The 16,190-nt window shown below is 38.7% G+C and overlaps 1 pseudogene across 1 annotated transcript; it reads left to right on the forward strand.

Moving 5' to 3' along the window:
- Window positions 1–9,504: 9,504 nt before the first annotated feature.
- Window positions 9,505–10,141, forward strand: LOC309978600 (baculoviral IAP repeat-containing protein 5-like; annotated as a pseudogene). Its single transcript has one exon. The product of its transcript is annotated as a baculoviral IAP repeat-containing protein 5-like (transcript).
- Window positions 10,142–16,190: the final 6,049 nt, after the last annotated feature.

A 16,190-nucleotide genomic window follows, 5' to 3' on the forward strand; every position in this document is an offset into this window, starting at 1 on the left:
ACATACACAGGAAGAGAGACTGCTTTTCAGAAAGGTTGCCTGCACTTCTCCCAACAATTGGTGAAAATACTCATCTCACTTTATCCCTACCAGTATTACATAAGAAATATTACTGAAGTTATATTTCTTTAATTACTATATTTGATATTAATTTTTTATGAGCTATCATGTGTTTTGTCAACTTGGTGTCATTCTTGTTACACTCTTGTTAGTTAATTAAAAATTAAGAACATTAATTTTGGTCATTTCCATTAGAAATATTTTCCTAACTGGTTTTCTGATTGTACTATTGTTTTTGTGCTTTTTGTTGTGTAGAAAATACAATGTATACATAAATATATTGACTTTTTACTTGGTGATTTCTTTATGGCTTTTATGCCTTGAAAGTTCTTCCCCAACTAGTTATCAATTAAATTTTCACATATGTTTTATTCTAGCCATTTATGATTTGAATTTTTATGTATAAGTAATGAATTAATCTACAGTTTATTTTAGTATATGACATGAATTGAGGCTTTTTTTTCAAAATAATTAGCTTAATTTCTCAACATTTCAAAATAATATATTTCTTATCCCATTTGTTTGTTATGATCCTATGTCATATATCAAAAGTTTTAATAAATTGTGTTTATTTCAAGGGTTTGGAATGAAAGGTAAACTGACACTGAATAGCCAGTGAATGCAGGATAAAGGACACTTCTACAAGAAATGGAGAGAGGAATAAGGACAATGCAGCAAGCAAAGGCAAACAGATACAATGACTAGAGATGAGCAACAGGACAGCTGAGAAATGTGATGGGTTCCCATTGCTTTATAAGAAACTGTGTACAGTTACATAGAGGAGAAAAGGAAGAAAGCACATGAAAAAAACTTACATGTGTAGGGTTGGGATGGGGCATGAAGGAAAAACAAAGTGAAAGAGAAAAACAGACCTCACTGTATATGGAACCTGTCCATCTGGAAAATAATAGGTAGGAGATGAAATAGTTCTCATAAGGAGGGAAGTAACAGAATTTGAAGCAGGTCAAAGACACAGAAAGAGAGGTATAAGAAGGCAAAAGAATGTGGTAAACAAAATGACAGATATAGGCTAAAAGTCAAGCTCATAAACAAAAATAAAATGTAGAATCAGGGAAGTTTTATACAAAGAATCATCAAAGAGGGAAAATATTCATAAAGCAAAAATAGATGGACTCATGAGGTCATTAAAAAAATTAAGCAGCAGCAAGAAATGGTACAGGACAAGGCTGAGGAAGAGTCTTGTGGAATGTTCTAGTAACAAACAGGGAGTTAAAATACTGGGGCAGCAAGAAAGATCTCTACCCAAAAGAACAGCATATAGATGAGGACACAGCAATACCTGGTCTTTGAAAGTGTTAAATTGTCATCATGAAATATTTTTAGAGTTTTCAGCTAACTGTTATATATAAAAATGTAGTCGTTATAGCTTTAAAATATTTCATAGAGTCTTGTTAAAAGGAAGGGAATTTAAAAGGTAAAATAATCATGGTCTTGAGGACTAAGACCCTCGGAGGATGAGGGTGACGGGGAATGGAAACTCCAATGCCTAAAAATTAATTAGAGAACCAGGAGAAAAAGTAGCTAAAAAGATAAAGCCTATTACTTATTCATCCTTCATTAATTCAACAAATATAATTTCCAGGGCTTACCACATTAAGTAGAGGGGGGAGATATAAAATAAATACCAGAGACAGGAGAAAATGGCGGAAGAGTAAGACGTGGGTATCACCTTCCTCCCCACAGATACACCAGAAATACATCTACACGTGGGAAAACTTCTACAGAACACCCACTGAACGCTGGCAGAAGACCTCAGATCTTTCAAAAGGCAAGAAACTCCCCACGTACCTGGGTAGGGCAAAAGAAAACAGAATAAACAGAGACAAAAGAATAGGGACGGGACCTGCACCAGTGGGAGGGACCTGTGAAGGAGGAAACGTTTCCACACACTAGGAAGCCCTTCGTGGGTGGAGACTGCGGGTGGCAGAGGGGGGAAGCTTTGGAGCCGCGGTGGAGAGCACAGCAACAGGGGTGTGGAGGGCAAAGCGGAGATATTCCCGCACAGAAGATCGGTGCTGACCGGCACTCACCAGCCCGAGAGGCTTGTCTGCTTACCCACCGGGGCGGGCGGGGGCTGGGAGCTGAGGCTCGGGCTTCCCTCGGATCCCAGGTAGAAGACTGGGGTTGGCGTCGTGAACACAGTCTGAATGGGTTAGTGTGCCACAGCTAGCCAGGAGTGAGTCCGGGGAAAAGACTGGAGCTGCCAAAGAGACAAAAGACATTTTCTTGCCTCTTTGTTTCCTGGTGCATCAGGAGAAGGGATTAAGAGGGCTGCTTAAAGGAGCTCCAGAGACGGGCGTGAGCCGCGGCTATCAGCGCAGGGCCCAGAGACAGGAATGAGATGCTAAGGCTGCTGCTGCAGCCACCAAGAAGCCTGTGTGTGAGCACAGGTCACTATCCCCACCTCCTCTCCTGGGACCCTGTGCAGCCCACCACTGCCAGGGTCACGGGATCCAGGGACAACTTCCCCAGGAGAACGCACGGCGTGCCTCACGCTAGTGCAACGTCACGCTGGCCTCTGCTGCCGCAGGCTCCCACTGCATCCATACCCCTCCTTCCCCCCGGGCTGAGTGAGCCAGAGCCCCCGAATCAGCTGCTCCTTTAACCCCGTCCTGTCTACGCGAAGAACACAAGCCCTCATGGGACTTACACGCAGAGGCGGGGCCAAATCCAAAGCTGAACCCCGGGATCTGTGCGAACAAAGAAGAGAAAGGGAAATCTCTCCCAGCAGCCTCAGAAGCAGTGGATTAAATCTCCACAATCAACTTGATGTACCCTGAATCTGTGGAATACCTGAATAGACAACGAATCATCCCAAATTGAGGAGGTGGACTTTGGGAGCAAGATATATTATTTTTTCCCCTTTTCCTATTTTTGTGAGTGTCTGTCTATGTGTATGCTTCTGTGTGAGATTTTGTTTGTATAGCTTTTCTTTCACCATTTCTCCTAGAGTTCTTTCTGTCCATGTTTTTTTTTTACTTTTTAAACTTATTTTCTTAATAATTACTTTTTATATTTTATTTGAATAACTTTATTTTATCTTACTTTATTTTATTTTATCCTCTTTCTTTCTTTCTATTTTTTCTCACTTTTATTCTGAGCCATGTGGAGGATACTCTCTTGGTGCTCCGGCCAGGCGTCAGGGCTGTGCTACTGAGGTGGGAGAGCCAACTTCACGACACTGGTCCACAAGAGACCTCCCAGTTCCATGTAATATCAAACAGTGAAAATCTCCCAGAAATCTCCATCTCAACACCAACACCCAGAAATCTCCATCTCAACACTCAACATTAGCAGAGAGGCTGCCTAAAATCATAATAAGTCCACAGACACCCCCAAAACACACCACCAGACGTGAACCTGCCCACCAGAAATACAAGATCCAATCTCACCAACCAGATCATGGACACTAGTACCGCCCACCAGGAAGCCTACACAACCCACTGAAGCAACTTTAGCCACTGGGGACAGACACAAAAACAATGAGAACTACGAACCTGCAGGATGCAAAAAGGAGACCCCAAACACAGTAAGATAAGCAAAATGAAAAGACAGAAAAACACACAGCAGATGAAGGAGCAAGGTAAAAACCCACAAGACTTAACAAATGAAGAGTAAATAGGCAATGTACCTGAAAAAGAATTCAGAATAATGATAGTAAAGATGATCCAAAATCTTGGAAATAGAATAGAGAAAGTGCAGGAAACATTTAACAAGAACCTAGAAGAACTAAAGAGGAAACAAGCAATGATGAACAACACAATAAATGAAATTAAAAATACTCTAGAAGGGATCAGTAGCAGAATAACTAAGGCAGAAGAATGGATAAGTGACCTGGAAGATAAAAGAGTGGAAATAAATACTGCAGAGAAGAATAAAGAAAAAGAATGAAAAGAACTGAGGAGGGTCTCAGACACCTCTGGGACAACATTCGAATTATAGGGGTCCCAGAAGAAGAAGAGAAAAAGAAAGAGACTGAGAAAATATTTGAAGAGATTATAGTTAAAAACTTCCCTAATATGGGAAGGAAATAGTAAATCCAATCCAGGAAGCATACTGGACTGGAGTCCCATACAGGATAAATCCAAGGAGAAACATGCCAAGACACATATTAATCAAATTATCAAAAATTAAATACAAAGAAAACATATTAAAAGCAGCAAGGGAAAAACAACAGATAACACACAAGGGAATCCCCATAAGGTTAACAGCTGATCTTTCAGCAGAAACTGCAAGCCAGAAGGGAGTGGCAGGACATATTTAAAGTGATGAAGGAGAAAAAACTACAACCAAGATTACTCTACCCAACAAGGATCTCATTCAGTTTTGATGGAGAAATTAAAACATTTACAGACAAGCAAAAGCTGGGAGAGTTCAGCAGACAAAAGCAGCTTTACAACAAATGCTAAAGGAACTTCTCTAGGCAAGAAACACAAGAGAAGGAAAAGACATACAATAACAAACCCAAAACAATTTAGAAAATGGGAATAGGAACATTCATATCATTACTTACCTTAAATGTAAATGAATTAAATGCTTCCACCAAAAGACACAGACTGTCTGAATGGATACAAAAACAAGACTGTATTTATGCTGTCTACAAGAGACCCACTTCAGACCTAGGGACACTTACAGACTGAAAGTCAGGAAATGGAAAAAGATATTCCATGCAAATGGCAATCAGAAGAAAGCCAGAGTAGTAAATCTCATATCAGAAAAAGTAGACTTTAAAATAATGACTATTACAAGAGAGAAAGAAGGACACTACATAATGATCAAGGTATCGATCCAAGAAGAAGATATAACAATTGTAATTATATATGCTCCAAACATAGGATCACCTCAATACATAAGGCAAATACTAACAGTCATAAAAGGGGAAATCGACAGTAACACAATCATAGTATGGGACTTTAACACCCCACTTTCACCAATGGACAGATCATCCAAAATGAAAATAAATAAGGAAACACAAGCTTTAAATGATACATTAAACAAGATGGACTTAATTGATATTTCTGGGACATTCCATCCAAAAACAACAGGATACAGTTTCTTCTCAAGTGCTCATGGAACATTCTCCAGATAGATCATATCTTGGGTCACAAATCAAGCCTTGGTAATTTTAAGAAAATGGAAATCGTATCAAGTATCTTTTCTGACCACAACACTATGAGACTAGATATCAATTACAGGAAAAAATCTGTAAAAAATACAAACACATGGAGGCAAAACCATACACTACTTAATAACCAAGAGATCACTGAAAAAATCAAAGAGGAAACAAAAAAAATACCTAGAAAGAAATGACAATGAAAACATGATGACCCAAAACCTATGGGATGTAGCAAAAGCAGTTCTAAGAGGGAAGTTTATAACAATAGAAACCTACATCAAGAAACATCTCTAAAAAATAACCTAACCTTACACCTAAAGCAATTAGAGAATGAAGAACAAAAAACCCACAAAGTTAGAAGAAGGAAGGAATTCATAAAGATCAGATCAGAAATAAATGAAAAAGAAATGAAGGAAATGAAAGCAAAGATCAATAAAACTAAAAGCTGGCTCTTTGAGAAGATAAACAAAATTGATAAACCATTAGCTAGACTCATCAAGAAAAAAAGGGAAAAGATTCACATCAATAGAATTAGAAATGAAAAAGTAGAAGTAACAACTGACACTGCAGAAATACAAAAGATCATGAGAGATTACTACAAGCAACTCTATGCCAATAAAAGGGACAACCTGGAAGAAATGGACAAATTCTTAGAAATGCACAACTGCCAAGAATGAATCAGGAAGAAACAGAAAATATGAACAGACCAATCACAAGCACTGAAATTGAGACTGTGATTAAAAATCTTCCAACAAACAAAAGCCCAGGACCAGATGGCTTCACAGGTGAATTCTATCAAACACTTAGAGAAGACCTAACGGCTACCCTTCTCAAACTCTTCCAAAATATTGCAGAGGGAGGAACACTCCCAAACTCATTCTACAAGGCCACCATCACCCTGCTACCAAAACCAGACAAAGATGTCACAAAGAAAGAAAACTACAGGCCAATATCACTGATGAACATAGATGCAAAAATCCTCAACAAGATACCAGCAAACAGTAAATTAAAAGGATCATACACCATCATCAAGTGGGGTTTATTCCAAGAACGCAAGGATTCTTCAATATACGCAAATCAATCAACGTGATACATCATATTAACAAGCTGAAGGAGAAAAACCGTATGATCATCTCAATAGATGTAGAGAAAGCTTTTGACAAAGTTCAACACCGATTTATGATAAAAACCCTGCAGAAAGTAGGCATAGAGGGAACTTTCCTCAACATCATAAAGACCATATATGACAAACCCACAGCCAAGATCGTCCTCAATGGTGAAAAACTGAAACCATTCCCACTAAGATCAGGAACAAGACAAAGTTGCCTACTCTCACCACTCTTATTCAACATAGCTTTGGAGGTTTTAGCCAGAGCAATCAGAGAAGAAAAGAAATAAAAAGAATCCAAATCAGGAAAGAAGAAGAAAAGCTTTCACTCTTTGCAGATGACATACTCTACATAGAGAATACTAAAGATGCTACCAGAAAACTACTAGAGCTAATCAATGAATTTGGTAAAGTAGCAGGATACAAAATTAGTGCACAGTAATCTCTCGCATTCTTATACACTAGTGATGAAAAATCTGAAAATGAAATTAAGAATACACTCCCATTTACCATTGCAACAGAAAGAATAAACTATCTAGGAATAAACCTAACTCAGGAGACAAAAGACCTGTATGCAGAAAATTATGACAGTGATGAAAGAAATTAAAGTTGATACAAATAGATGGAGAGATATACCTTGTTCTTGGATTGGAAGAATCAACATTGTGAAAATGACTCTACTACCCAAAGCAATCTACAGATTCAGTGCAATACCTATCAAATTACCAATGGCATTTTTCACAGAACCAGAACAAAAAATTTCACAATTTGTATGGAAACAAAAAAGACCCCGAATAGCCAAAGCCATCTTGAGAACGAAAAGTGAAGCTGGAGGAATCAGGCTCCCTGACTTCAGACTATACTACAAACTACAGTAATCAAGACAGTATAGTACTGGCACAAAAAATAAATATAGGTCAATGGAACAGGATAGAAAGCCGAGATATAAACCCACACACATATGGTCGCCTTATCTTTGATAAAGGAGGCAAGAATATACAGTGGAGAAAAGACAGTCTCTTCAATAAGTGGTGCTGGTAAAACTGGACAGGTACATTTAAAAGTATGAAATTAGAACACTCCCTAACACCATACACAAAAAGAAACTCAAAATGGATTAAAGACCTAAATGTAAGGCCAGACACTATCAAACTCTTAGAGGAAAACATAGGCAGAACACTCTATGACATAAATCACAGCAAGATCCTTTTTGACCCACCTCCTAGAGAAATGGAAATAAAAACAAAAATAAACAAATGGGACCTAATGAAACTTCAAAGCTTTTGCACAGCAAAGGAAACCAGAAACAAGACCAAAAGACAACCCTCAGAATGGGAGAAAATATTTGCAAATGAAGCAACTGACAAAGGATTACTCTCCAAAATTTACAAGAAGCTCATGCAGCTCGATAACAAAAAAACAAACAACCGAATCCAAAAATGGTCAGAAGATCTAAATAGACATTTCTCCAAAGAAGATATACAGATTGGCAACAAATGCATGAAAGAATGCTCAACATCATTAATCATTAGAGAAATGCAAGTCAAAACTGCAATGAGATGACATCTCACACCGGTCAGAATGGCTATCATCAAAAAATCTAGAAACTATAAATGCTGGAGAGGGTGTGGAGAAAAGGGAACCCTCTTGCACTGTTGGTGGGAATGTAAGTTGGTACAGCCACTATGGAGAACAATATGGGTGTTCCTTAAAAAACTACAAATCGAACTACCATACGACCCAGCAATCCCACTACTGGGCATATACCCTGAGAAAACCATAATTCAAAAAGACTCATGTACCACAATGTTCCTTGCAGCTCTATTTACAATAGCCCAGAGATGGAAACAACCTAAGTGCCCATCATCGGATGAATGGATAAAGAAGATGTGGCACATATATACAATGGAATATTACTCAGCCATAAAAAGAAACTAAATTGAGTTATTTGTGGTGAGGTGGATGGACCTAGAGTCTGTCATACAGAGTGAAGTATGTCAGAAAGAGAAAAACTAGTACTGTATGCTAACACATATATATGGAATCTAAGATTAAAAAAAAAAAGGTCATGAAGACCCTAGGGGTAAGATGGGAATAAAGACACTGACCTACTAGAGCATGGGCTTGAGGATATGGGGAGGGGGAAGGGTAAGCTGTCACAAAGTGAGAGAGTGTCATGGACATATATACACTACCAAACATAAAATAGATAGCTAGTGGGAAGTAGCCGCATAGCACAGGGAGATCAGCTAGGTGGTTTGTGACCACCTAGAGGGGTGGGATAGGGAGGGTGGGTGGGAGGGAGATGCAAGAGGGAAGAGATATGGGAATATATGTATATGTATAACTGATTCACTTTGTTATAAAGCAGAAACTAACACACCATTGTAAAGCAATTATACTCCAATAAAGATGTTAAAAGAAAAATAAAATAAATAAATACCAGTCTCTGCCCTCAAAGATGTCCCACCTAGTGTAGAAAGCAAAATAGTATATAAGACATTCCAATGCTATGGGATATTGCTATATTCAATTATGCACAATCTTCTATAGAAGCAAAGAAGAGGAAATGCCTAAATTTGTGGGGTGGGGGATGAGGAAGAGTTCAGGAGGAGAGCATAATCGGAGACCATTTTACAGAGAAGGTGACCTTTGAGCTGAATCTTAAAGACTACTTAGATAACAATCAGCTAGTCCAGGGAAGAAAGCATGGAGATGTGAAGATGTATATTTGGATTATAGAAAGCAATTAAGTGTGACTGGATCATAGGATATGTACAACGATTTAGTAGAAAATGAGGCCTGAAGGAGAGACAGAAACCATGTCTTCAAACCATGCCAAAGACAATGAGGAGCCATCAAAGATCTATAAGCAAGAGGGTGAAATGATCAGATTTACCTTTTGCTAAAGCCATGATGGTTTCAACGGGGAGGAAGAAAGTTTGGAGGAAGGGAATTATAATAGGAAGCTTTTGCAATGGTCCAAGTAAGAGATTATAAAGACATGGATTAGGAAAATGACGACAAAATTGGATAGAAACGATTGCATCGGAAACAGCAAAAAGTAGAATTAGTAAATCTTGGTAATTTGTTGGCTATGAAATGTGAGAGAGTGGGAGGATTCAGAGATAATACCAAATGCCCCGCGACAGCCTTCAACCATCAGATTTGAATGGTGGCATTGATTGGCTGTGGCGGCATGGGTGCCCCCTCATTACCCCCGGCCTGGCAGCTCTACCTCAAGGACCACTGCATCTCCACATTTAGGAACTGGCCCTTCTTGGAAGGCTGCACCTGTACCCCGGAGCGGATGGCCATGGCTGGCTTCATCCACTGACCCTGAGAACAAGCCTGACTTGGCTCAGTGTTTCTTCTGCTTCAAGGAGTTGGAAGGCTGGGAGCCAGATGACGACTCTATTGAAGAACATAAAAAGCATTCATCTGGTTGTGCTTTCCTTTCTGTCAAGAAGCAGTTTGAAGAATTAACCCTCAACGAATTTTTGAAACTGGATAAAGAAAGAGCCAAGAACAAAATTGCAAAGGAAACCAACAATAAGTAGGAAGAATTTGAAGAAACTGCAAAGAAAGTCCGCTGTGCAATTGAACAGCTGGCTGCCTCGGGACTACTCCACTGTCACTGCCCCACAGCGACACAGACACATCATTTCCAAGGCACAGCCCTCAGCATTACCAGCTTTTCTCTGGGGCCTCTTAACTGTGCCTTAGGAAAGGAGAACATAAACATTTTGAAATTAGAATATTTAAACTGTATTTTTCTTGAAGGTGGTGCCAGGGGCTACTTTTGTTGTACAGCTAGTGCTAAGTACAGTGACTGAGTCTCTCTTTAAAAAAAAAAAGTGAGAGAGAGAGAGAAAGAATGTTAAGGTTTCTGGTTTGCACTAGGTGAATGAGACTGGGAACGCTGAAAGAGGTTCAGGTTTGTAGAAGACTGTGAACTTGACTAGGGATAGGATGAGTTTAAATGATCTCCAGAATATATGGTGGAAACATAGAAAGAGCTGGAGATATATGCTCAGAGCTCAGTAAAGTGACCTGAGTTAGATAAATTTAGGACTAGAATAAGAAAGGAAAAAGGTGGGTCGATTCAAGCATTTTAAGTGACAAGACCTGAATTATGGGAAAGAGGACAGCAAAATAAATGTGTCAGGGAAACAATGCAAATTTAGTACACAGTATTTATAGAACATGAACAGACTATGTTTGTAGAAATTCTTGTTCTGTAAGGTATCGAAGAGTAAATATGTACACTATAAGAGTCCTTATTTTAAAAGAAGCTTTAACAAAAAATGAAATAAAAGATGCCAATGTGTTTTTGCAATGTTGAATACAAAGTGCTAAGTATTTTTCTAATAAACTGCTCTTAAATCCACCTATCCCTGCTCCATAAACAGTTATTTTCACCATCTGCCAGCAGCAGTCCCTCCCCTTATAAATCTTTCTTCATTTATTTTTCTCATGCTCAAAAATTGCAGAACAAGTGAGAGAGGGTGGAGCATAACTGCTATGAGCTATTAGAATGAGTGACAGAGCCCAAAAATGGAAACATAAATTTTGACAAACTCCCTCAGCAACTATATACTCCTAAGGGTGTCAGGGACATATCAAGCATGCTTCATCTAGGACTCTTTTTTTCTCCTTTTTCAGAAATTGACCAAGTTCTGATACAAATATGAAAGCATTGGAAATGCAGTAAAAAAAGTAGCAAAGATGTGGCACCTTTCAGGATTTGCCTGAAAGAGAAATAGACTGGAGCAGCGGTCTCCAAACTTTTTGGCACCAGGGACCGGTTTTGTGGAAGAAAATTTTTCACACACCAGTGGGGGGATAGTTTCAGGATGATTCAATCACATTACATTTATTGTGTACTTTATTTCTATTATTATTACATTGTAATATATAATGAAATAATTATACAACTCACCATAATGCAGAATCAGTGGGAGCCCTGAACTTGTTTTCAATTGCCAGTCACTGACAAGGTTTTTGTTGTTGTTGTTGTTTATAAATTTATTTTTGGCTGCATTGGGTGTTCATTGCTGCATATGGGCTTTCTCTAGTTGTGGTGAGCAAGGGCTACTCTTCGTTGCAGTGCACGGGCTTCTCATTGTGGTGGCTTCTCTTGGTGTGGAGCACAGGCTCTAGGTGCATGGGCTTCAGTAGTTGTGGCTCGCAGGCTCCAGAGCACAGGCTCAGTAGTTATATCATACAGGCTTAGTTGTTCCATGGCATGTGGTATCTTCCCAGACCAGGGCTCAAACCCATGTCCCCTGCATTGGCAGGCAGATTCTTAACCACTACACCACTAGGGAAGCCTGACAGGGTTTTGATATGAGTCTGCAAGCAATTTATTTATTATGGTCTCTGTGCAGTCAAACCTCTCTGCTAATGATAACCTGTATTTGCAGCCACTCCCCAGCACTAACATCACCCCCTCAGCTCCACCTCATATCATCAGGCATTAGATTCTCATAAGGAGCATGCAAACTAGATCCCTCACATGCACAGTTCACAGTAGTGTTCACACTCTTATGATGATCTAATGCTGCCACTGATCTGACAGGAGGTGGAGTTCAGGCGGTAATGTGAACAATGGGGAGCGGCTGTAAATACAGATGAAGCCTCACTCGCTCACCTGCTGCTCACTTCCTGCTATGCAGCCCAGTTCCTAACAGGCCACTGACCGGTACCAGTCCATGGCCTGGGGGTTGGAGACCCCTGAACTAGAGAATTGACTTGCGTGATTCCCCTTACACAGTAAGTCAAATTCAAGGTCACAGGCTTAGAGAGTTAAGGATTGGCTGTAGGGCAATTGTAGTTTTTCACATGCCATAGAAGATCCCATGATTTGAACACCTCTACTCCCCACAATTTCGCTTTATTTTCACCAAATCGTGGCCCCACTAAATTAACACTGCTGTGACACTAAAAGAGCTGATGTAAAATTTAAAAGATTTTAAACCTAAGAAAATCAACCACACATTTACCCAGATTTGAATTGTATTTTCTCTCTGATTCCCAAACTATAATTCTTTGTTCCTTTCCTTTCAGGATATTCATTTTGGTGTTGAATTCAGCAGCCTATACACTAAATTGTAAATGCTACAATGAAGAGTCACCCTCAACAAAGATTGAAGATAAAATCATATGCATTCCCCATTTTTTCTCTCCTGTTTAAGAAAGTATCTCAAATACAAAAGCAAAACCTGATAAAAATATGACAGGGAGATATTTCCTATGTTATTCAAATTACTGAGAATTTTAATTAGAAAAGTTACAAGTCCCCAGTATATAAATGGCTAACAACAACAAAAAAAATGAGGCAGTCTCATAAGAGAAAATGTAACTAACAAACAAATATACGGGAATATGTTCAATCTTGGAAACAATCAGAAAAGTTTAACAAAGCTATAATGAGGTAATATTTTTACCAATTTAATTTAGATTTTCTTCCATAGTTTTCTGGCATGGTCTTGGTGAAATTAGTCAATTATTCCAGTCTTTTTGGAAATCAGTTTGGCAGGATTTTTCAAGAAAAATTTAAATGTTTATATCATTTCACCCAGTAATTTAACTGCCAGGAATTTATGCTGAGGAAATAATTCAACAAGTTACAAAAACTGTATGCAGTGAGATTTTCTTTACAACACTGTTTATAATAGCAAAAAAAAATTAGTAACGACCTAAATGACCCATGATAGACTAGCTAAATCATGATGAACAACCTTAAAGGAATATTGTGCAGCCACTAGAAATTATCAGTATGAATAACATATAACTACATGACAAACCATTTATGATATATTACATAAAGAACAGAGCACATGAGTATCTTCATTATGTTTACAATTTTACAAAATTAAGTGTGTATGTAAAGAGCACATTAAAACTTGAAACATTACGTAGTGCTATTGGAAGTGATATTTTTATTCCTATGATCTCGTTTTCATAATATTGTTTCTGCACTGATACATTTTTTTTAAAGTACTCTTCCACTTGCTGCCCCCTCCTTTCCACAGTTCAACAGGCACTTGGTTTCTGATCACCCCTGGGATTGTCATATGGACTCCAGTCAACTCACTGCAGTACAGAGGTCACCTCTGGAAAATCTGGCTGCTTAGAAAGCCCAGGCCCAGCTTCCGACTTAGGCTTCTTTTATTTCCTTCCCCAGCTTCCCTGCCAATGGCTCAACCTCCCCTTGGTTTGCCTTTCAAGCAGCTATAGTCATTTGGGAAAACACACGTGAAATGGATTTACTTTCTAGGGTTGAAAATTTAATATATTTGATGTGATAAATATGACTCCTTTATTACAATTAAAGCGAGAGAGGGAAGGAGAGAATAACAAAAGTGGAAATGAGATTCTGAAGTATCCAGGGTGAAACATTTTTAAGTAAACCGCACTAGATCTTGAGCCTTTCAAAGGTCGATTCCTCAGACAATTTATTTCAGAATATTTGGCTTCTGAGATAATTGGTCTTCTTAACCCTTACTGTGGGACACTGCTATGACTCTCCTAAGATTGCCAACGTCACCCATCTGGATTCATAGCATGGACAGGTGTTTTCTGTCTGGACCAAATTACTGTAAGTGTTACATTTGTGGCCTAAATTGCTCAATGTCAGTTTAAATTCAACAGATCTTTGCCCTGTGACCTTTAGTAGGTCTTATTCCAATTCTGATAGAGATGGGAATAACACAGTAGAGAAGGTGCTTGCCCTATGCTGAATGATGTGTATTGAGATTTGCAAACAAACAAACAAAAAAAGACCCTATGATATGAGCTAGAGAGGGAGAGAGAGGAGGGGGAGGGAGAGGGAGAGAGAGACCAATGAAGGACCTATTCTAATAAATTAGATATTTTTGTACAAGTTGTAAACAACCTGTGCTGATTTGTATAACCCTCTTCTTTTGGATTTCCTACATTTTTCATATGCCAAGAGGCTCAAAACATAAAAGTGGTCTTGGCCTCTCTCAATATCCTGCTTCTGACTTGCTCCTGGTTGGTTTCCTTCCACCACAGCTCAACTCCTGAAAGGCAACACAGATGTTAATTTCAACCTGATTTGGTCTAGATACAAATGATGAAGATGGAAAAACACACATTCTGATTTTTCCCCAAGTCCTATGTCGCCTAAAGATAACCCTGGACCCAGAAGCCCCCAAGATATAGATACAAAACACCTGCCATCTGCTCTCAGTTATCTTGTGCTTTCTTTACTTGAGTACATCAGAACAGCCAATCACCTGCAGCATGGTGTTCACTGAGGTTCTTAATGCTGATTTTGTGGCCCTGTGCCAGTTAAGAAAATGCCTTCTGAATCCTCACAGAAAGAAATTTTCTTCAGCCTGATCTTCATGTTGGGTATATTTTTATCATATTCTAAGTCATTGAAAAATGAAGGATGAATTTCATAAACTGACTACTAACCTTCTAGTTCCTCAACCATGTTGGATATGAAAAAATTTACTTAAGTTTCTAAGTACAATGAATCAGTGGCAGCCTGGCAAATCACCCAAATGTCTATAGACTCTGTTACCAAGCCTTCCCCTAGAGATGCAGGGTTAATTCAGAAATAGAAGAGCCCCACCCTGTCAGAAATCAGCAGGCAGGCTACAATGAGGAAAATAAATGTTTGAAGGACCAGCCTGCCTGGATTTTATTCTCAGCTGCAGCATCTCTTAACTGTGCATTTCTCTTCCCTATGACAGTGAGATCTCGCCATATAGCATTTAGAGAGCATCAGATAAAAGATGTTATTTAAGGGAAGTTAGTATTACTATTAGAGCTACTGTTGTGTCTTTCCCAGCATCAGTATCTGAGGAGAAAGATGCTTTAGTCACAAAAAGGAGAAGAAAGATAATTGCATATAGCCCCGCTGAAGCTGCTTAGAGAGGGTGAGAGACAGATAGACAAAGACAAGATTTCTTATTACTAAAGGTAAGTGCTTAGAGTAGTGGATGCCAATGTTTTGAAATATGTGGATCTCTTTTAAACTTAAAAAATTCTCTTTCAATTTCTTTCAGTCTCTCTTTCACACTCACACACACATACACACACACTCACAAACACACACACAAACATGAGAGTCATATATTTAGGATATGTTCATTGAGAAAAGGCTCAACAACAAAAACCTACAATAAATTCAGCAACACTTATAAATAAGCTTATATTTTATTCATCATAGCAACATCTACATACATTTATATATATATATATATATATATATATATATATATACTTTACATCTTTATTGGAGTATAATTGCTTTATAATGGTGTGTTGGTTTCTCCTTTATAACAAAGTAAATCAGTTATACATAAACATATGTTCCCATATCTCTTCCCTCTTGCGTCTCCCTCCCTCACACCCTCCCTATCCCACCCCACCAGGCGGTCACAAAGCACCCACCTGATCTCCCTGTGCTATGCGGCTGCTTCCCACTAGCTATCTACCTTACGTTTGGTAGTGTATATATGTCCATGTCTCTCTCGCGCGTTGTCACAGCTTACCCTTCCCCCTCCCCATATCCTCAAGTCCATTCTCTAATAGGTCTGTGTCTTTATTCCTGTCTTACCCCAAGGTTCTTCAAGACATGTTTTTCCTTAAATTCCATATATATGTGTTAACATACAGTATTTGTCTTTCTCTTTCGACTTATTTCACCCTGTATGACAGACTCTAGGTCCATCCACCTCATTAAAAAGAGCTCAATTTCGTTTCTTTTTATGGCTGAGTAATATTCCATTGTATATATGTACCACGTCTTCTTTATCCATTCATCCCGTGATGGACACTTACGTTGCTTCCATCTCCTGGCTATTGTAAATAGAACTGCAATGAACATTTTGGTACATAGCTCTC

The sequence above is a fragment of the Leucopleurus acutus genome (assembly GCF_964270905.1).
Source record: "Leucopleurus acutus genome assembly, chromosome: X".
NCBI lineage: Eukaryota > Metazoa > Chordata > Mammalia > Artiodactyla > Delphinidae > Leucopleurus > Leucopleurus acutus.